Source organism: Cryptotermes secundus, unplaced genomic scaffold (assembly GCF_002891405.2).
Source record: "Cryptotermes secundus unplaced genomic scaffold, Csec_1.0 scaffold5, whole genome shotgun sequence".
Classification (NCBI taxonomy): Eukaryota; Metazoa; Arthropoda; class Insecta; order Blattodea; family Kalotermitidae; genus Cryptotermes; species Cryptotermes secundus.
The window spans coordinates 2997808-3021537 of record NW_019724742.1 but is presented as its reverse complement, the minus strand read 5'-3'; the positions used below and the strand labels follow the sequence as shown (position 1 = coordinate 3021537).

The following is a 23730-nucleotide window of genomic DNA, read 5'->3' as shown; positions in this document are numbered from 1 at the left end:
GCCACTTTTTCAGAAGCCTGTTTACACACGACTTTGTGGGAACTGGCGAGTCAGGATATTTCTGACGAAACCTACGTGCGAATTTTCTGTAAATGTTTTTCCTTGCAATAGTTTCGACAATAAACACACGCTGTTTAATAGTGAACTTCATTTCCACCGTCTGTCGACAGCTGTAAACATTCCACTCCACTTCCACAGCAAGACAAAGACTGACTGTTTAATGCAACCTCGGGTTCCGATTATGCAACCATCGGCGTAGGAGCACTGCAGTCGCGGGGAGGAGTTGCATCCGTTCTGCGGTGGTATGACTCACGGCAAATTGCAGCCGCGGCGCGCACTTGATTGTACGCACTGTAATAACACACTGAAAGGGTTTTCTGCAGAGAATTGGGCATTAATATGAAGAGTAGCACTTGCAAAGCTAGTTATTACAAAGAGAGATATCTGTCCCTGCGGTAATTACCCGTCACGTTATGAGGGTACATGGAAGAGTGTAGGTATAGATACACGTTTTCTTAGACTCGTCATTAGATGGAGACGAGTGGTTAGCTTCACGCTCAAGCCGCTTTATCCGTGGGGAACTAAGGATAGGTACTCATTAACCAGGAGGCTGAGTGAACACGAGGGCCAATCAGAACGCTGTGGAGAAGAAACTGCTATACCTGCCGAGAATCAAACCTCGATTCCTCGGCCGTCCAGCTAGTAGTACGTCATCATTCCGACTTAGCTATCTTGCCTCTCAAAAGCCAGTTCTTACTTCACACAACACACAACGCATCTCTATTAGGAAGATGAAGTTACTAACGTCGCTTGAGGAAGAAACGCTGTTTGTTCCGAAAACAAAAAGAACGTCACAAGTTCTGTGCGAAACGCTGAATGATCAAGTCAAGGAGGATGAAGTGGGCAGGGCATGTAGTATGAATGGGGGAGAAGTGAAATGCATATAGGATATTGGTGGGAAAGCCAGAAGGAAAGAGACCACAGGGAAGACCAAGGCGTAGGTGGGTGGACAATATTAAAATCGATCTTAGAGAGATAATATGGGAGGGTATGGATTGAAGTGATCTGGCTTAAGATAGGGACCAGTGGAGGGCTCTTGTGAACACGGTAATGAACCTTCGGGTTCAATAAAATGCTGGGAAATTCTTGAGTAGCTGCAGAATTGGCGGCTCAACTCCGTAAGTAAGTAAGTAAGTAAGTAAGTAAGTGCGAAATGCTGCATTAGTAAACTTTACAGAATGTTGTGTGCATAGCGACCACTGCGTTACACAGGCTTGCCTTATCATTTTTGGGTACTTCCAGAGACGAAATTTCAACAAGACTTCAAAAGGTACAAATGAACCTACTTCAAGGATTTTCCTCCTTTTTGGCCGTATTTATGTTCGACTTAACAATGAAGTCGCCCACCTATTTAGCATTTTATCTGCATTTTCTCTGTCTCAAGGCACATAACTCTTAATTCCCACCGCTCAATCTTCGTCAGTTCCGCCGTCTTTATTTGGCCAGTAAGATTATGTACAAAACAAATAGTCACACTAAAGCAATAACCTCATCTTGAATACTTCATAGTTACGTTTAAAGTACACCGCTGTGACTGAAATTCGATGCAGGTAATTAGTCAACCGTCGGTTTAAAAAAAAATTGTATCGTCACACTAAACATCGTAATAAGACACGTTTCTTACCTAAAGAAACAGAGATAAGCTTTCATTAAGTCTTGTTAGTGAGCCTCAGAGAGAGAGAAAAAAATCACGATTCCTTAATTCTGTTTAGCTACAAAGTTTCGGGAGATCAAATGAATGAGGAGGGAAGAGTGAAGTCCGGTAGAAATAAAGCAACGTCCTCTTCTCATAGAAAGCCTCCGCCCCTCCGCCCCCGCTTCTCCCTCCAAGCCAAGATCAAACAATCAACGGCTGCTTTTCTAATTCGATCCCAATTCTGTTTATTCCCTATCCCATTGCACAATTGGACTCTCCTCTGTCTCATGTCTTATTGTGTTGACTTTGAACTAAGTTTCAATGGGGAGGGGAAGTCTGTTTCTTTGTTTCCATCTTATCCCTGAGTTAGCTGTTTTACCACACACACAAAAAAATCATTGGCCTGAAAAAAAAGTCAAGTCAAAATGAATGGTTGTTTCATCATTGCTTTAGCTGGCTTTGTAATTAAAGTTGTACAGAGACCCCCTTCAGACTCTTAAAAACCTCGCTAGAATTGCGATAATTTCTTTAAAAAAGGGAGGACATCGCAGTCTGTAGCTGAGATGGTGAACTGTGCCAGACCTTTGTACCGACAGTTCCTTACCAACGTGGAGCGCTCCCAGGCGTCCTGGTAATACGGTTTAACAGCTGCCAGACGGAGTGATACAAAACTGCGCTCATTTCATAGAATTTGAGGTTCTCACACGCCTGCAGTTATAAAGAATTCTATCTTCTGGGATACAACACCTTCTAGTCCACTGAAATTCAACAGACGCTTCGGAGGAACACGTCGCCTCCGTCTTCAGCGTAGAAGAATAATCCAATAAAGAAACCAGCGTGAAGCAGGTAGCAAGCTAAGGCTTATTCTTCGGCCATCAAGAAGATAACACGTTCGTCAGAAAACTCGGTTGAGTTTCTACGGAATATAAGGCTTCATAACCCAGGATATATAACTCTGCACTAAAAAAAAAAAACTCTGTGGCCTGTAGTCCGCAAGCGAACTATACCGACCGAGCGACCGCCGCTTGTCGGCGAACTTAGTACCAACTTTAGCGGATATAGGATGTCGCGTGGTCAGCGCAACGGATCCCCACTGCCGTTAATCTCGGTTTTCTAGACCGGAGCCGCTGATTCCTTCAAAGAACTCCTCAGTTATCCTCACGAGGCTGAGTGGACCCCGTTCCAGACCCACTACTTCTCAGAAAAGCTGGCTGCGCCGGGAATCGAACCCGGGACCTTTGGATCTGTAGCCTAGAACTCTGATCGCTACACAACAGAGGCGGTCGTAACTCTACACTAATTGCAAGATTTGAGGCTTTCACGGCGGTGACTATGAAGAAAGCAGTCTTCTGGGATTTGGCGCCGTGTATATGTGGTATTAACCGACGTTTCGGAGGAACGTATCGCCTCCATCTTCAGGGTAGAAGGGTAAATGAACCAAGAAACTAACAGAAGCAGGTGGCAAACTGACTCCGCTAGTAACCAGCTTCTGGTGATTTCTTGCCTGCCTCACTGTTTGACCCTGAAGATGGAGGCGATATCTGTCTTCGAAAAGTCGTAATCTCTCTCAACTGCACAGCGTCACAATCCACAACAACGCACTCTTTATACTTCTCCGTGTTCGGGGGGAAATTTTCTTGTAAAGAGGGATTATGGAGTGGTGAATTTTTGCATTGTCAAGTGGCCCAAATCTTACGCTGCCATCACCGGTAGCAGCTGATGTCTAAATCGATGCCAATGATTCACCATGCTTCAAGAGGAAGGTTATTTGATCGCATTTCTGGACCTCCCGCAACAGAAACCTCTAGTCACTTTTCTCTTCTGTTAAGGCTTTCATGCAAATGCTATTCTTATTATGTCTTGGCGTAACAGAGATTAACATCAGAGTTACCGGGTTTTCGGACCCCGTCCATTGTCGGGTATTCTAGAGACTAGAAAACGAGATGTTCCGAAAGCTGGACCTGTTTCCGTTCCCAGGTAAGGGGGAGACATATTTTCCGTTTTTACAAAAATTCTCCATCTAATTCTACGCATTGGTGTTCATGGACGTGGTTCGTTGGCTAGGTTCGTAGCATAAATTTCTACCTCCTTTTCTATCCTAGTTCCAAGAATGCACGTGCTTTAACACAATTTTTATCGCGTGTTTTCTTGTTATCTCCTTTCTACATAGCCTGGTCTCAGGTATTTAAATATCTGTAGTGGATCTGACGTGGCTTGTCCACTGATTGAGGTTAGCTGTTTCTATGGAAACCCAACCGAATGGGTGTCTGATCCCCTCATTTGAGGATGGAAACAGATCCAGTTTTAGAAAAGATGTGTTTTCTGGTTTTTAGAATACCAGGCGATGGACGAAGTCCAAAGTCCCAGTAATTCAGCTCCATGGGGTTGGTTATTTAAATATTCAGTCAGAATATCTGTCAGAGAGTTAGCTGACCAATGATCACTGTGAATTAATTATATTTAGGATGCGAAATGTGTGTGGTGACACGTTAAAACCACACCCACGACTTGTTTTTGACACCCTGTAGATGCACTCGTTCACGACCCAACCGAAGAAGCAGGACAGCAAATTATTTTTCATTTGCCACTACTGACTATTCTTTCAACATTTTTCGGTCTGCTTGCTGTATCACACATCTGAGAAGCCACGCACTTTAAGTCAGCATGTGAAATCCTTCCTGAACCACTCAGTAATATCCAGGCGACATGGCCGTAAAGGCTGGTCTAGGAGTAAACTGTTGGGGCAGCCGCACATCAACTGTGTCAAGACAAGCATCAAGACATGAGACAAAAGACGCAGTCTTGCTGCATTCGTGATTAGTCAGCATCATGACTCAGACCGCTGTGCGGCGGTGTTCATAATCTCATTCGTTTCAACTGTACTCCTTTCTTTGCGTCATGTCGCAGAGATCGTTTTTTGGCGGTTACATGCCTTGACGCATGCCGGTGTGCAGCCTACCTTATGCCTCTATTCAGGAAATGCTCTCTTAGAATCTCGGCTGGAAGACTGACTACGCTAGATGAAGTACTTCGTGGATATCCTCAGGACCTTCAAAACTATTCGTGGACATCACCTCAATTAGGTCGAGGCTCCATCCATTCCGAGCCTCTTTAATTCGTCATTCGCTAGTCATCCTACGTACCCTTTCCAGACGCACTACGGTCCTGGGTTCGACTCAACCTCTGACAGAAATGAGTACCAGGAATCTTCCTGCGGATAAAGGGCTGCCGGTGCGTAAGGGTGACAACCTCACCGTCATCTGTGGGCCGACTCTCTATGAAATGTGGGAACCTCGACGTCACAATCCTATGGGTCTCGAGGGCCTCTTACAAGGATATCTTTACCTTTACCCTTACTTTTTGAAACTAACAGTCTATGACACATGATAAATGCAGATCAAATCAATTTCTTGTAATTTCATTGATCACTACAGCGTCGAAATCAGGCGCACGTACGAGTATACACAATCTTCATTACCATGTCACTATAAATATTGCAGGGTTTGTGGTTCTTATACCGGTGGTTAGAAGGCTATGTAGTCCGCTGAAAGTCAACGGTCATCAGACAATCTCGGTGTTACATTCCAGGGAAGGGAAGTCTTCGGTACGTACGATCACACTACAGAAACAATAGAAAGTCAGGCTAGATCGAAACGAAAATCTGCAACAAAAAAAAAAAAGACGACTATTATGTTTGCCATATCTGCTAGCTGGCGCATGTTCTAAGCTGATAAGAACTGTTGAAGAAATTCTCACTTCATGTTATACTGGGAAGCTTCACTGAGGCTTGTCAGCACATTCTAATTTTTGTTAAAAGTAACGAAAGAGTGAAGGCTGCTTTTCGTGGAGGTCTGCACGAGTTCCAGTTTGATTCTCGAGGGCAAAAAAAAAAAAAAAAGTATCCCTGTAACAGTCGGTGGAGGCCCATAGGGTTGTGGGACGTCGAGGCTCACATATTTTCTATACAATCAGCTCACAGATGGCAGTGAAGTTATCAACCTTACGCGCCATCTGACCTTTACCCTCCAGGAAGATTCCTGGTACTCATTTCTGTTAGAGGATCCTCGAGGATGACTCGCTAAATATTTATCAGAGCGAAGAATGTAAGGAAGAGAAGCTGCAGAGAAGAGCGAAAAACACGTATGATGTTCCGCAAGTCTTACTGATTTCGGGCTAATTCGCCGAACTCGAGCCTCAAGAGTTCACGAGGCACTAAGGAGCCAAGGAGCCTAATTGTTACGCTACGTGTGCATGTCCTACCTTCTTCTGGTTACTGTAAAGCTTCAACTATGTCTGAAAATATTTGGGAACATCAATAACAAATCAAAACCTGATTCAGGTGGAAATTAAGAGGAGACTGGATTCTGGCAAAGGCTTGCTACCATTCAGTCCAAACTGTTGCACCTGCTCACGCTGGTTGGCTCGCGGATTTTCTTCTTTTTCTTCTACCCTGAAGATGGAGGCTAGACGTTCTTCCGAAATGTCGGTTAACATATTATCTACACGGCGCCACATCCGAGAAGACTGCTTTCTTCATAGACTGAGGGTGTTTGAGAACAGGGTGTTGAGGAGAATATTTGGACCGAAGAGAGATGAAGTGACGGGAGGTTGGAGAAAACTACATAATGAGGAGCTTCATAACTTGTACTCTTCGCAAAGTATAGTTAGAGTAAGCGGTCTCCGTAGTCTAGGGGTAACGTTCCCACCTCATGACTCCAGGTACGCGGGTTCAAACCCGGCGGAGGTCGTGGAATTTTTAAGGGAGGAAAAATTCAGGGAACAAGTCCTCCGGGAGAGACTTTCAGTCGTGTGTCCCGTGTCGTAGATTTACGGCACGCAAAAGAACCTCATGTCTCTAGGAGACCTCTGAGCTAAATTACAGGCCCTTTCCAGCCCAAGTAGTCTCCAATGCTCTGGTGGATGGGGGAAGCATCAAGGTACTGGGGGCCGACCTCGTTGGCTCTACGGGGGCTGATGGCACGCACCGTTACCGGTAGGGTATGGCGACAGTAGCAATTAAAGGAGGACGCACAATGGACCAATAACTGGTCTAAGTGAATGGGGAAACCCACCCCATCTCATAATACATACATACATAGAGTAATCAAGTCAAGGACGCTGAGATGGGCGGGGCATGTAGCACGAATGAAGAAAAAGAGGAATGCATATAGGATATCGGTGGGAAAGCCAGAAGGAAAGAGACCACTGGGAAGACCAAGACGTTGGTTGGTGGACAATATTAAAATGGCTCTTAGAGAGATAGGACGGGATGGTATGGATTGAATTGTTCTGGAGGGCCCTTGTGAACACGGTAACGAACCTTCGGGTTCCATAAAATGCCGGGAAGTTCTTGAGTAGCTGCACAATTGGCAGCTTATCAAGAAAGGCTCAGCTCCATAACTGAATGAGTGATTTAAATATGTCAGATTTGAGGTTCTCACAGCTGTAAACGCGAAGATCACTGTCTTCTGGAATGTAGCAATATGTTTCGGTGGAATGTAACGTCTCCATATTCAATGCCGAAAAGTAAACTAAGCAAAGAAGACTGAAGACTTCTATCTTGAGCGGTTATAATGCCGTGCAGACAGTTTGAAAGGCATAATGCTGCTTTATTGCTTGGCTTATTATTATTCCACCTAAATATGGAGGTGAGATGTTCCTCCGAAGCGTCGTCTGACTTTCAGACTACATGGCGTTATACCCCTGAAGACAGAAATCTTCTTGACCTCAAATCCTACACAGCAAAGTGAATATATATCCTTACAACACAGAAGCTAGCGCTCGTGTTTCAAGTACTCCATATTGGGGTTTAGTGGTAACATGATCATATATACAGGGTGCCCCAGGAGAAGTCAATATTGTGAGAGGTCACACTATCAGCCATTCTAAGCAAAAAAAAAGTGTGTATTTACGTGTGTCCTATTCGGAACGGTTTCCGAGATACAGCTATTTCACTCTATAGTTCCAAAGTTGTTGCACTTTGCAACTCGTGTGAGGACATGGCGTGTTGCTCGTCTGTACAGTGAAATAGCTGTATCTCGGAAACCGTTCGGAACAGGACACATGTACATATACACTTTTTGCTTAGAATGACAGATACTATGACCTCCCAGAATATTGACCTTTCCTCCTGGGACACTCTGTGTATAAGGACGTGAAGAAATTGGCAACCTGCTTCAAGGTACGGACAGCATGAAGAGACTGAGGGGCGGGGGGGAGGAGACCTTCAACGACGATAATCCGAGCGAGAAATGAACCGAGTACATGTACAATTGAGGTACAGAACGTTAACATTACGCTAAATTCTTCTGATTAGGACTATAGAAACAATGTAAATTCTGTCCCGGCAGTTGCAGTTAAACAACGCCTGTTGAAGTGATGCAAAGACAACTTACTGCTGTTTGTTTCTTCAAGGGGAGCTCAAATGTACCGTATCATTATCCAGCGAGTTTCATTTAGCGCATTCAAGAGCATTCAGACGCGAAAGAAATTTGCACTTGGAGACTATGATGGCGATAGAGGGGGTGCTCTGTTCGTCACGGAAAGCGCTCATTTGAAGCGCAGACTATGACGTGTACTCCAGTTAACAGATGACGTAGCGGAACCTGAAGTGAAGACGCCTGATGTATGCATTAGGGAATCTTGTACTATTCGTGTTTTCCTGGCCACGTAAACCCTACTCGCTTACTAATCCTGGACTAATGCATTCAATAAAATTTTCGTGTTTCTGGACATTTATCCATTGTCGTGGCTTTATTTAAAGCACACGTTTCAGAGACTGGATTCTGCCTCAGTATTGAGGTGGAACCTACTCAGTTGGGCCCAATCAATACAGCTAGTCCCTATCTCCAGACAACAGCAAAGTCAAAGTTACTTTACGAGTGGCGGTTTACAGCCAAACAGTTCGCTTGGTGTCAAGCCCGCTGAGACCCACGACCAGAGATTTTTTGCAACTGATCCATTGCGGTCATAGTCCCTATATAACATCCTCTCTGACGAGAAGGTGGTTTTGTCTCTTGTGAATATGCTTGGCCTTTCGTCAAGTGTACGTACCGCACATACAAGGTGTTATTGGACGTTCTTTCCTGAGCGCTATATACAAGCCCTCTGTCAGTACAGGCTTTGCAGAGCAGATCATGCCTATCTTACGTATTTTATGCTACAACGGCAGCTTAGTTACTTGAACGGTCGTAAGCTTGACCACCGCCAAGTTCATGCCTCTTATATTTCCTATGTCTGGTTTTGCCTTGTCCTATACTGCGAACATTCCCATTCTCATGATTTTGTGTGACTTCTGCTTGTTGCCTGCACAATTTGGTTACATAATAGTACACAAGCGGAAGATTGAAAGCCGTGTGCAAATCGCGGACCGGTGTGCGTGCACCTTGGAAAATTTCCGATGGTGAGCAGCATTTTGCTTCGTATGAGGTGCAATTTTAAAAGGTAGGTATCTGCCACTAATTCTCAAGCGGAGCAGAAGACAACAGCGTCTGAGTCTGAGTCTCATGTTACGACCGACGGTCAGTCGGCCAGTCTATCGTGGAACAAAGCACCCATGTGGGGTGTACGACCACATTTTCATTACTGTCAGACAGTTGTGGGATTGTTGATGTGGGGCGCTCTCTCTGACAACAGGACGAGTCTGTCGTTTACAATTGCTGCTGGTGCTCGCCAGCGCAGTCGTTTTCGGGTCCGAGTCCATGGGGCTCGCAAGACAGACAACAGATACTTACGAGTACACTCTTATAGATTCTAAAGGTTTCTGACGATGGTGTGTAATATTCAGAACACAACGTTTCGGAAACTCGAACTGTTTCCATCTGCAAGTGAGGGCGTTAAAATACCTGCACTGTTGAGTCTCTTAGAAACAGCTAACCTGAGTCACTGAAGAGGAAGCCCACCCAAAACTGGACGGAATCTGATAGCGGTTGCCAGTGAGGGATTGAGGTTAGCTCTTTCTAAGAGAAGCAAAACAGAAGGCGTCTCCCCCTTCCTCACCTGAAGACAGAAACAGATCCAGCTCCCGAAATGTTGTTTCCTAGTTTCTAGAATACCGGACGATGGACAAAGTTAAAACAGCCAGTGATTCTGAGTGTTATATATCGTCGCCACAATCTAAAAACAACATGAACACCACGAAGTTGTCCATAATTTGTAACGTTGGCCGGTTCTCACTCCAGTCGGTGTCAGAACATTGAATACTGCATGGAAAGGTCACTAAATATTGTACAAATTTCCTTGTCTCGCGCAGAAGGTTACACGCACATAACGCCACATGCATCAAGCACAGTTGTCACTGTCATGTAATCACTCTCCACAGACACGTGACAAGCATATATTGACTCTACAAGCTTGTGAAGGAGGCCATGTTTGTTATGCAAGGGGAAGGAAGTTTTATGTAAACAAAGTCGCCTTAAAAATAACATTGTTATTAGTAAAGACTTTATTCCTAATCTTATCGACAAAACACACGTGTTTTCATCTCATACTAAGACGAGAAGAGAAATACCAATATCTCTTACCCCGTGTATGCGCAACACCGAGAGCTCGGGTAATACTGTCAACATTATAAAGTTATAGGCTATAAGCTCACTCGCCCACTCGCTCGTGAAGCCGAGCCCTTCTCGAGAACCCAACAACTGTGCAGCACTTCATGGAGCCCGAAGGTTCACAAGAGTCCTCCACTGGTCCCTATCCTGAGCCAGATCGATCCAGTCCATTTCACCCCATCCTGTCTCTCTAAGATCCATTTTAATATTGTTCACCCACCTATGTCTTGGTCTTCCTAGTGGTCTCTTTCATTCTGGCTTTCCCACCAATATCATAAACGCGTTCCTCTTCTCCACTATTCGCGCTACATTCCCTGCCCATCTCATCCCCCATAAGCTCACTATTACTAAGAAACCCATTCTCGTGTCTTTACCATAATTCTAAGCGATAATAAAATTAATATATCTTGTCTTAAAACTTAAAACTTCAGATGTCGTCTTCTGGGACGTGGCGCCGTGTAGAACTTGTGTGATCTACACGGCGCCACATCCCAGAAGACGACATCTGAAGTTTAAGTTTTAAGACAAGATATGTCGGTTCACACAAGATCTACACGACTCCACACCCCAACAGACGGCATTCTTCGTAGTCACCGCTGTGAAAACCTCAACTTCAGAGCTGACAAGAGGAGCCTCAAGAGATCGGAACAATATTTGTCCCTCAATCGGGAATGAGGACGAGCAGACGACATGAAAATATGGAATACAGCGTTCCCTCAGTAACTGCGGCCCACGCGTTCGTAAAAAGAACGATCCCGTGGTTGGCAAAAACATAGTCATGTGGGCATGTAGGGGTTAGGGGAACCGCGGCTGGTGTCAAAACCTCTGTGCGTGCAACATTCAGCCGGACATCAAGGAAACAGACCACCAGACGCAGATGAAAGGATAGTACTGTAGCAAGTAGACATGTTGCTGAGTAATGACTCCGTAAACAACACCCATTCCTAGGCAACGGATTCATAGCACGCACAAATGGACTAAGTGGGAAGCGGTGTTCTCCAAGGGTCAGTGAGACAGCCGTGTTACGCAACAAGAGAAGAACTGTTGAAGACGGTGTTTTCTAAGAGGTCCGCTCCCAGGTTATATCACTCGATCGACCAAGATCAGTTCAGTTAGCAACAAGCAGAAGTTATATGAAATCATAAAAACGAAAATGTTCGCAACCTTGGACAAGGCGAACACCGACACAGGAAATATAAGAGGCTTAAACTTGGCGGAGGTCAAGCATACGACGGTTCAAGTGACGAGACTGCTGTAGCGGAAGCTACTAATGATAGGGCATGATCTGCTGTACCGAGCCTGGACTGAGAGAGGCCTTGTATATGTGAAATGTAAGTTTTACCTACTGGCAACAGATTTATTACTACTGACTGTGACTCTGGCACACGGCAGACCCGTCCTCTCGCCAGAGAGAAAGTGCCCCATATCAACAAACCTGCCACTATCTTACAGTATTAAAGATGTCTTCAGCGCCAAAGGGGTACTTTATTCCAAGACAGACTGGTCGACTGACCGTCGCTCGTAACATAACTTTGACAGTTCTGTTAGTTAGTGCAGTACAGTGCAGGGCAGTAAAGTCAAGTTGATAGTCGACAGTTGTGAGGGAGTCGCCGGCCAGTAAGGAAGTGAACACGGAGGCTGAGGGATCTACGGCGTTGGAAGCCATTACCAAACTAGGACTGGTGAAGATTCAGCAGACTGAAAAGACTTAGTGCTTGCTGTAGTGAACTGCTGAGTGTGTGAATTAGCCATAGCGCTGTAGTCACTTGTGGTTACGTTCTGTGAGTGTTCAATAAATCCAATTTTAAATCCAGACCCCGTCTGTAGTCACTCATACATGCGACAGTATTAATATCAATCTTATAAAAGTAAGAGCGAGCATTACAGTCCTCATTGTAACAAATGTGTATCTCGTAATATATAAATACATAAAGAGTAGTACAACAAATTGTATCATACAACTCGTGGCTACATATTACAAATCACTGTCACACACAGACTAGTGTTCTGAGTAACGTCTTCCAAGAGTGGACGTTCCTCTTCTCCCGAGCTCACGTCCTCGCAGGCTGGCGGCCATCTCACACGAACCTCCTGCTCTTCTAACTGCCGTCCCAAGACTCTCTCCTAATATAAACGATTCCATGTCTTGTTATTCTTCGAGTCGAAAACGTGCAGAGATTTTCCGTCAGTTATAGAAACAGATATTAATGTTACTGGATTTATATAACATACAAACCTATGAAGGATTTCGTTTAGATTTTTTACATGTTGAAAAGTAATTTTCATTTAATTAACATATTCTTGTTGATTTAAGTCATAAGTCATCACTGTACTTTTCAGTGTCAGCACTTACAAGTATCTCTAACCCCCGCCCAAGGAGTCCTAGCGACTGTGTATAGGTTTGCGGGACTGAAAAGGCGGCCAGGGCCAAAGGAAAGACTGTATAACCATTGATGATTCAATGAATGAATGGATGACATCTTTATTCTCTAATTAACAGAGAAATCAACTGTTTCCGTTAATGCTCTTTGTAAGATTCCTTAAAGTACCAACTACATTCAATGGGATAAGGCAGCAACAGATAAGGAAGAGCTGGCTGCAGATGTACGAATTAACTTTCCAAAGTCTTCGAATTGTTATCATTTCGCTTTAACCTTCGGAACCAATCAATGCGAGCAGATATGATTCAGCAAACAATCCAACTGGGTACAGCAGGCAAGTGTGCGTTTACTTTTCCCAGGTTGCCTCATTATTTCTGTCTAGTCATGTCTGGAGTTTCCTTACCGATCCCAGTATCTCTCGATCCACCATTCAGTTCAGATTTTAAAACAAGCAAATTTACAATTTTACCTGACATTAATTTTGTTTAAGGAGCCGGAACAACGCAGTCGGTAGCGCGACTGGCTACTGGTTGGACGAGCGAAGGTTCAGAGTTGGAGTCCCGGTAGGGTCAAGAATTTTCTCTTCTCCACGTCGTCCAGACCGGCTCTGGGGCCCAGCCAACCTCCTATCCAGTGGGTACCGGGGGCTCTTTCTCAGGAATATAGCGGCAGGAGCGTGTAGCTGACTACACATCTCCAGCCAGTGCCGAGGTCATCAAAATATTGATCTATATATCCACTCCCCCATGCGCCTTCATGGCGTAGTGTTTAATTAGTTAAGCATAGGGTCAAATTTACCTTTACCCCAATTTTGTTTTGTTCATGTACTAGATCTCCCATCGTAAGATTATCAAATATACCCACGTTTATTGTGCTTATTTCGTGAGTAAAATACAGAAAGAAAAATGCTTAATCAACTATTAGAAAGGGCCGGAAAGTGTACGCCTCCTTAAATTCGTAGCGTAAGTACACATACGCGGGGGCACGCGGAAGCGTAGTTGGTTGAGGCACTACGCTACAAGCCGGAAGGTCGCGGGATAGTCCCGATGAGGTGGATTTTTCTAACTGACCTAATCCTTCCAGCCGCATTATGGCCCTGGGGTCGACTCAGACTCAAACAGAAATGAGTACCAGGAATATCCTTCCAATATTCTTTGGGGTAAAGGGCGGCCGGCGAGTAAAAAACCTTTATATGTACATGTATGCTATTCCGAACGGTTTCCGAGATACAGCTATTTCACTGTACAGTACTGTACTGTACACCGTACAGACGAGCAACACGTCATGTCCTCATACGAGTTGCAAAGTGCACTGATGTTGACGGTGGAATTTTCGAAAATGTATTACACTAGATAAACTGTACCAACTTTGTCACTTAATAAATACCGGTATTAGAAACAGTACGTAATATGTCTCTTTCTTATCAACAGTTCTGTATAACTGTACAGTGGAATAGCTCTATCTCGGAAACCGTTCGGAATAGGACACACATATACACACTTTTTGCTTAGAATGGCTGATACTGTGACCTCCAAGAATATTGGTCTTTCCTCCTGAGACATCCAGTATAATGAAACGTTATTCAGTTGGCTAGTCGACTATTCTCATGTTTAGCCATTATTAATCAATTACAAATGCTATTTCACACCAGTGTGTCCATAAAGTCCTACATGTATACGTACAACTGTTTCACGGACTTGGTTTAGTTCGAGCCTGTGCAACCTTATGCTGTCAAAACAATTCTTCTCTTTCTAGCCATAACAGCTCACCTTTTTGGGAATCGCGTGCATTACATTATCAAGTAAGCCACAAATTTTCAAGCCTTTTGTGTTGATAAAAAGAAAAAAGCTACAATTTTACTTTCATGTTTGATGTGGAACGCTTTCCATCATTCAATAATTCAACACAAAATATCAGTGCAAATAAAACCAAGCCTCATGAAATGATGAATACGTCACACTAAAATACAAGGCATTGCTATACAAGATAAATAAGCTGCACTGAAGGAATTAGAAACCCAACCGAAACAAAAACAGAAGAAAACGCAGACCTACCAAAAACAGAAACGTTCGAACTGATATTATATATCTTTTGAGAGAGAAAGGGGCGGTGATGTTGGAGGGAGGGTAGGAAAACTTTCCGTATACGAATGTCCGCGCGAGTGTGTGTGCTTCGCAAGTAGAGCTTATGAATGATTCAAAGGGTCGACGGCGATCCCATAGCAAACGACGGACTTGGGGGAGGCGTATTGACTTTGCGGGGAGGGGGTGGCGCTCCTGCTGAACTCGCTCCGCCGCGGCGCGGACTCAGCCCCCCTCTGCATCAGCATCAAGAAGGCTTCGTGCGGGCTGTGCACCCCAGTCCCTACATTTACAAGCTACTCTTAACCTCAGCCCATTTCTCTTTCCTTTGCTACATTTGATGACGCTTCCACAAATGTACAGGCCACACACAGTTCAAAAGGAGACTGATTATTAATGATGACTCCAAAAACATACGAAAATAATCCCACGAAAATGCGAATCACAATTATCGCTAAAAAGCATGTTAAAAGGAATGTGTTCCCATTGCCGCTACTGCCATAAATATTCCGTTATTCGTAACATTTTATTTATATGGTCACGTGTCCGGGATTCCGTGACTAAAAATAATGGGCTCTCGGTTGGATGATTGGATTTATTGGACGCCTTCTGCTGCAACCACTCTTACTTACGATCAATCAGAACAATTCGCAATGAATCACTCCTTACGACTCGCTCCATTCTACTGAGCTACGAGTGTCTTCTCTTCTGCTGTGACTGACTTGGTTCACTTCGTCCGCTTCCGCTGTCCGCTGGTTAACACCCCACAGCTGAACACTGAACTCTCTTGTGAATGTCCGCTTCCGCTGTCCGCTGGTTAACACCCCACAGCTGAACACTGAACTCTCTTGTGAATGTCCGCTTCCGCTGTCCGCTGGTTAACACCCCACAGCTGAACACTGAACTCTCTTGTGAATGTCCGCTTCCGCTGTCCGCTGGTTAACACCCCACAGCTGAACACTGAACTCTCTTGTGAATGTCCGCTTCCGCTGTCCGCTGGTTAACACCCCACAGCTGAACACTGAACTCTCTTGTGAATGTCCGCTTCCGCTGTCCGCTGGTTAACACCCCACAGCTGAACACTGAACTCTCTTGTGAATGTCCGCTTCCGCTGTCCGCTGGTTAACACCCCACAGCTGAACACTGAACTCTCTTGTGAATGTCCGCTTCCGCTGTCCGCTGGTTAACACCCCACAGCTGAACACTGAACTCTCTTGTGAATGTCCGCTTCCGCTGTCCGCTGGTTAACACCCCACAGCTGAACACTGAACTCTCTTGTGAATGTCCGCTTCCGCTGTCCGCTGGTTAACACCCCACAGCTGAACACTGAACTCTCTTGTGAATGTCAATTGATAGAAATCTCCTGAACTGAACTGAACTGTACTCTCCTTCTGTAGCTTCGAGGTCAGTCGAATACAGATCACTATCTCGAAAAGTTCGTCTGTTCCTCCATCTATTCGTTGCAACGGGAACGTGCTTACCGAACCGTTGTCTAGCAATGGACTATTCCGCGTCTATTCATTGCTGCAGGAATGTGTGTTAATTTCATGGCGAGTCGTTGTCTAGTAATGGACTATTCCGGTTTTCGGGCGTCATGTCACAATACATTGATGTTTCTTGGACTAATTAATATTTTCATTGCTGGTCAAATGTATACAGATTTCTGCAGAAAAGTTTGTGACGTGTTTAATGCACTATTGAGGTGATACCAACGTACGGGGGGGGGGGCAGAGAAAACCCTCGAGCCGACCTCCTGAGTGTCAGCAGTACGGTTCTCCAGTACGTAGCTACACGTCAACCGAAGTACACGGCTTTTCATTCCAGGAGACCGAAATGTATATGGCGTCACAATTTTGTGGAGTGCGATTATAGACGGGTTTTGGATTCATCGTCGGATTAGCGCATGATTACACTTTACAGTACATTGTTAAACACAGGGATTTAAAATGTATGCCACTGAGGTGCCCTAGATGGTATGATATTTCATGACGATCCATTTAGGCATTCAAATAATATTAAGGTTACTGTTTCCACAATCTGAGAGGCTGTAGTGTTGGTATTACTGACTGGATGGATTTATGAATCGTGCCATTGAGATGATTCGAAGCGGCATGATGTACACGCTCTCACGTGTGAAATGACTAGACAGCGGGGTTTTTATTGTTAATCGAATTCACTGGGTTCCTGAAACTCGTAACTACAGATAACGACAACAGTTTTACTAGTTCCCGCACTTCACTGTTCCAAGTTTGCTGTGTCTTCATCTGTTGTCTGATAACGGCTCCCAAACCCGTAGCTTCCTCAGCTTACTTGCTCCACGGCTCCGGTCCTCGCTGGCTGGCGCCTATCTCGCGACTTGACTTGGCGTTGCAAAGCAACGGTTCCAACAATGGAAACTGTTCCATCTACCGCCCTTGCGTCAGGGGAGGACTGTCTCGGACTGCCTGCCTCACACCCCGGCTGCTGTTATAGTCACAGTCACGGTTACTTTACGACTCGCATTTTACCGCCAGTCCTTCTTGGCGCCAAGCCCCTTGAGGCTCACCCGACTTCGGCTCTCCACATATAGCCTCGGGGCGGACCGCAGAGAAAACACCGCCTACGGCAGCTCCTATGTTGCTGCATGCGTAACAGTTGGTGTGGACACGTGACGGTTACTAACCGTTGCGCAGCAACGAACGCTCGCTAAATATAGCCGTCGCATGTTTACAGAGCCGTTCCCCAGCAACAGCTGACTTTGCTGCTTTCCTAATTCCAGCCTTCAGCAGACATGCAGCAATAACGTTCTCCCAGCTACACGATGTTACATTCCAGAAGACCGTAATCTTCACAGGCTCTAAACTACTTGCGGTTTTGGAAGTGAGGACCCCAAGTCAGTGCAGGCAACACTGTGGAGCTCCATCACGTTTCGAAGCCCGGTCGTGAGCGTGGATGAATGAACGCAATGTCAGAAATAGCGGTAATGCCTCTCATTGAAACAAGAAAGCGTGCTGTTAAGACATTGCTCATGCTTGTACAAGCCTTGTCATGCGTGAAGTCAAATAATTATACGATACATCCCAGTAACAGACCAACACGAAATGCAGTGACCCTTCAGAACAAGAATATGCAAGTAGAACGATAAAACTGTCCCTGTGCTTAATTAAATAAAAAGACACGGTAACTATATGGGAGTGGAGATATAGACCCACATATTCTTGACCTCGGCACTAGATGGACACACACAATCAGCTAGTCCAGCGGAGTAGATTGGGGCACATAATGAGAAGATAATAACACCATACCGACATCCATACGAGCTACACAAAACACTGACGTCACAGAATGGAAGTAGCGCATGAAAACGTAACGAGTATTCTCAAACAAATGTCTTTTAATGAATGAATGACACAAATATGGAAAACACTTAAATATTTTAACTTGCATAATTAATCTTAATTACAATGAAAATATACTGTATCAATATGGCAAATTAGTTCTGAAGACGGCCGAGTACGGTCGAAACATGTGGCAATTCCTAATGGTTGTTTAATTTTTATGTAAAAGAATAATTGTAAATAAAGTTGTATTTAAGACGGTAGTGGGTGTGTATAAGTGGAGATGAGTGATCAGCTTCACGTTCCGGTTGCTTCATCCCCGGAGAAACTGCCACAATATCGTTCTTGCAGGAGGATAGATCCCCCCCTGCTAAGTGGAGGAAAAGTTCCTACCTCTGCAGGAATTAAAAAGAAATTTCAGTCACTCTCTAGCGGTGTTTGCACTGGAGATAATCGCCGTATTGCGTAACACAGAGAATGGTGTACAGTCTCCGAGAAGCTGATCCTGGTTCAGCTGGTCGGCAGCTGTAGTGCCTCTTGGTCAGGAGATAGGGACCAGCTCTGTCGATTGTACCCAAAATGAGTAGGTTTTACGGAGACTGGATTCTGCCTCCGTAAAACCTACTCATTTGGGTTCAATCGATAGGGCTGGTCCCTATCTCCGGACCCAAAACCACTACGTTTCGGAGACTGGATTCTGCCTCCGTAAAACCTACTCATTTGGGTTCAATCGATAGGGCTGGTCCCTATCTCCGGACCCAAAACCACTACGTTTCGGAGACTGGATTCTGCCTCCGTAAAACCTACTCATTTGGGTTCAATCGATAGGGCTGGTCCCTATCTCCGGACCCAAAACCACTACGTTTCGGAGACTGGATTCTGCCTCCGTAAAACCTACTCATTTGGGTTCAATCGATAGGGCTGGTCCCTATCTCCGGACCCAAAACCACTACGTTTCGGAGACTGGATTCTGCCTCCGTAAAACCTACTCATTTGGGTTCAATCGATAGGGCTGGTCCCTATCTCCGGACCCAAAACCACTACGTTTCGGAGACTGGATTCTGCCTCCGTAAAACCTACTCATTTGGGTTCAATCGATAGGGCTGGTCCCTATCTCCGGACCCAAAACCACTACGTTTCGGAGACTGGATTCTGCCTCCGTAAAACCTACTCATTTGGGTTCAATCGATAGGGCTGGTCCCTATCTCCGGACCCAAAACCACTACGTTTCGGAGACTGGATTCTGCCTCCGTAAAACCTACTCATTTGGGTTCAATCGATAGGGCTGGTCCCTATCTCCGGACCCAAAACCACTACGTTTCGGAGACTGGATTCTGTCTCCGTCTTTAGGTAAAACCTACTCAGTTGGGCCCAATTAGAAATGCTGAGTTTTTACACACGACGGTGTTTTAGATAAAAACAGACCGATGGATAATGTCCAGAAACATAATATTTATAGAATGTCGAATACGCTGTAAAGTGTGTGGAAGGAAGGTTTTATGACCTAATTTGAAGTACGCTGACTAAACAGTCATTTGCCTGGATTGACTGTGCAAATCTGACGGAAAACCTTAGTCACGATAGCCGATCACGTGCCAAGGTTTAAAAATGTGACCTCCCGAAAACGGAGCACGAGAAGACTACTGGCCAGCGGAGCGCAACGTCCGGCCATCTCCTGCAAACTAACTACATGCCGTGCCTTGCGTGTCGGCTCCTCGCTCAAGCGTACTCAAATGAAACGTTTACCGAGGGGCCTGTAGCGTTTGGGATCTGTCACTAGGCAGAGGCTCAGTGGGTTGTTTTACCACGCTCTTAGTACCACAGACTGCCACAGACTGTGTGGCGACATTTGAATTGGAAATAATTAAGAAGGAAGCATCCTACCATTTGCTTCGAGGAACTGTGGGAAAGCACAGAAAACCTAACCCAGGAGTCCATATACGCCCGAAATTCAACCTGAGCAGGTCCCGAATAGAAGCGTTACCTCTAAAATAATCTCTTCGCTGTGACGCTGTGTAGTCTGGTATATACCTATCAACCTTTCGGAGGATTCTTCTGGTTCCAGCGTTATGGCAGAAGATTAGGGCAGCAGGTTACACCGAAACGACTATACATGCCTGTGACAGTACACGGAGTTATAAAACCAGAGGACATACATAACCTTCACTGCCAACGCCGTGATAACCTCAGACCTCACAATACAGCTTGCAGCTTCTTCTCTGGGAGGTAATGTACTTGGTTGAGGCACTATGCTACAAGCCGAGATGATGCGGCTTAGATTCCCAATGCGATCATTGGATTTTCAATTTACCTAATCCTTTCAGCCGCACTATGACAATGGAGTCGACTCATCCTCTAAGAGAAATGAGGATCATGAATCTTAATGGGGGTAAAGGGCCGGCGCGTAAGGGTGACAACCTCACCGCCATCTCTGAGTCGATTATCTAGAAAATATGGGAGCTTCGAAGTCTCACAGCCCTATGGGCCTGCAGTGCCTGTTACAGGGACAGTTTTAACCTTATGTTTCAGATGAACTGTCATGTTCGCGGTGCGTCACTTTCTCCTGCCACTTTTTGTATGATACCAAGCCTACCGTTTGCCCTTAGATTATAGGCTCTCCACCAATAGCACGGGCTGGAATACAAATATGCCTACATTGACGGCGAACGTTAAGACCTAATCTCACTTCGTATTTCCGCTGTGAAAATACACAAAAATAAAAATGTCGGTTTTAGCAGTCACTGGCAGAATAAGTGTCCTGAGTAGAATATTAATATCATATTGTCTCCATACATTTATTTACAATATACAAAATAAAGTCTTCGTGTCGTATTATAATCGATGAAACACACAGAAGCCACTTTCCACAATCTCAATTTAAAACACCGTGTACTTACGTGGACATTTCTATATAAAAGAGTTCGCTCTTTTGTCCTTACGTACATTCATAGTTGATAGTAGTTGCGAACAGGATAAGAATATGGCAGCAATGAATGGAGTGAAAGATATGCTTGAATCGGTATTGAAGTTCCCTTTGTTCCTGACAGCGGTTTGCAATATACATCCAGATAGCAACACAGCTTAGTGAATATAGCAACCTATAGCTATAGGTTCAGTCAGTGCTTTAGTATAAACGTGTATCTTCCCAGTTCTTTTTCTTGTCGAAGATTAATTTTTAACGTCCTGCTTCAAAGATGAAATATGTCGCGCGTTCATAATAATTATTTTCTTTGTGGATTTTATTCCCAGATTCAATAAGCAACAAATTTATTTTGAAATTTTAAAGGGTTTTATGTTTGCATGAATTTCCCATCGTTATATAACGGGGCAAAGCTGACTTCGCACAAAGTGTAATACTGTGCGCCACAAACTATACAGAGTGTCCCAGGAGGAAGGTCAGAATTCTGGGAGGTCACAGTATCTGTCATTCTAAGCNGACTTCGCACAAAGTGTAATACTGTGCGCCACAAACTATACAGAGTGTCCCAGGAGGAAGGTCAGAATTCTGGGAGGTCACAGTATCTGTCATTCTAAGCAAACAGTGTATATGTACACGTGTCCTATTCCGAACGGTTTCCGAGATAGAGCTATTCCACTGTACAGTTCCAGAATTGTTGATNTATGTACATGTGTCCTATTCCGAACGGTTTCCGAGATACAGCTATTCCACCGTACAGTTCCAGAACTGTTGATAAGAAAGAGACATTACTGTTTCTAATACCGGTATTTATTAATGTTGTATTTCAGCGTCCTGTTGCATTGATTCACGTCCATGATGTGTATGTATTGACGGTCTTCTAGTGCACACAGTCTCACATGTCACTTCACTACATGTTTCGGCATCACTGTGCCATCCTCAGGTGTGTTATTTACGTTAAACTATTGCACTGCTCGCCATCATGTGTCGTTTGTAAAATTATTTAAAATGTATATTCGTTATGTACTATAATAAAACTTATATATTACGAGAAGGACACATCATAAGACGAAGTACACACAAAATACACAAAAGTATACACAAAATATAGGAAGAACGACTCCCATAGCGGAAGACTGATATAATACGCGAGTTTCAAAAAAGACGTATAAAATGATAAATCTTAACAAAATTTAATATATCAATTTTAATAGTACATAACGAATATACATTATATATCATTTTACAAACGACACATGATGGCGAGTAGTGCAATAATTTAACGTAAATAACACACCTGAGGATGGCACAGTGATGCCGAAACATGTAGTGAAGTGACAAGTGAGATTGTGTGCACTAGAAGACGGTCGATGCATACACAGCATGGACCGGTATTTATTGTTCAAGTGACAAAGTTGGTACAGTTTACCAAGCGTAATACATTTTCGAAAATTCCACCGGTAACATAAATGCACTTTGCAACTCTTGTGAGGACATGGCGTGTTGCTCGTCTGTACAGTGTACAGTACAGTACTGTGCAGTGAAATTGCTGTATCTCGGAAACCGTTCGGAACAGGACACATGAACATATACACTTTCTCGCTTAGAATGACAGATGCTATGACCTCCCAGAATAATTACCTTTCTTCCTAGGACACATTGTATAATCGCCAAATGAAAAGAGAAGGACCCCAATAAAAATGGCCGCTACCTGTAAATTAATGTATTTTCAGGTGAAGCGAAATATAGCCCCGCATACATGTTAGCGAGCTGAGTGGAGTTTGGTGACGTAGTAGCGTACCATCAGAGGGCGGCTGAAATGCATTTCAATGAACATTTTCACAGAAGCAGGTCACAAGAGAGCAGTAACTTACCTTGCCTCAGTCGACACTCGAAGTGGAGCAGAGGGCGAACACAGCACACCTGTTGGCACGGAGAGAAACAATCATGCAAACTAAATGACAAAACACAAGCTAGCAAGTGTACTACATGCGACAACATATCAGTTAAACATAACTCGTACAGAGGGAAACAGGTGAAGGTGTCTATGCACAACAACATTCCAGTAGATCAGAGGAAGACACTTAGGTTTATATGCTCAAGAACTGAATGCGACTATTTGATAAATGTCTCCGAAAGGAGACGCTTGCGAGAACGTTCCATAGCTCTAAAATCATTAAAATTATGTCATATAATTCGCACTCACTCAACGTGTTTCAGAGATGTACCAAAATATACCACTGAGACATTACCTGAAAGAGGCATGCACTATAACTCCTATACTTCTAGGAGCCACCTAGAAAACGTAGGAGACGGAATACAGAAAAAAAGCCTTAACTAAAGCATAAAAATACTGGACATCGTTCCTAGGGTGAGGGGAGCGTAATGACTGCCGTATTGACGAATATGGGAATGTGGGAGAAAGGAGGGAAGGAGACAAAGGCTAGAAAGGGATGAGGGAAAGGAAGAAACAAATTGTATAGAGCCACATATCTGATAGAGCATGCACTAGTACTAAAGCTATCCCTGTAACAGGCCGGGAAACCCATAGGGCTGTGAGACGTCGAGGCTCCCACAATTTCTAGACAATCGGCTGACAGACGGTCGGTGACGTTGTCAGGTTTACGCGTCGGCCATCCTGGTACCCATTTCTGTGAACGTCTCACAACCCCATGGGTCTCCACGGTCTGTTAAGGGCATAGCTTTACCTTTACTCATAATTGCAAATAAATAGCAAGACAAATGGCGTGCCCCTACTCTCATTTCAACCAACCACCCACTGCACAATG

At 44.5% G+C, this 23730-nt stretch overlaps 1 long non-coding RNA gene across 1 annotated transcript in view; it reads right to left on the bottom strand.

Annotated features, from left to right (window-relative positions):
• The window catches only part of LOC117282187, a 219527-nt gene extending 196659 nt beyond the window's left edge, over nt 1–22868 (bottom strand). Inside the window, exon 1 of the long non-coding RNA XR_004512837.1 lies at nt 22816–22868. This is a non-coding gene — a long non-coding RNA (uncharacterized LOC117282187). The remainder of the gene's footprint in view (nt 1–22815) is intronic.
• Between the last annotated feature and the right edge of the window lie 862 nt (nt 22869–23730).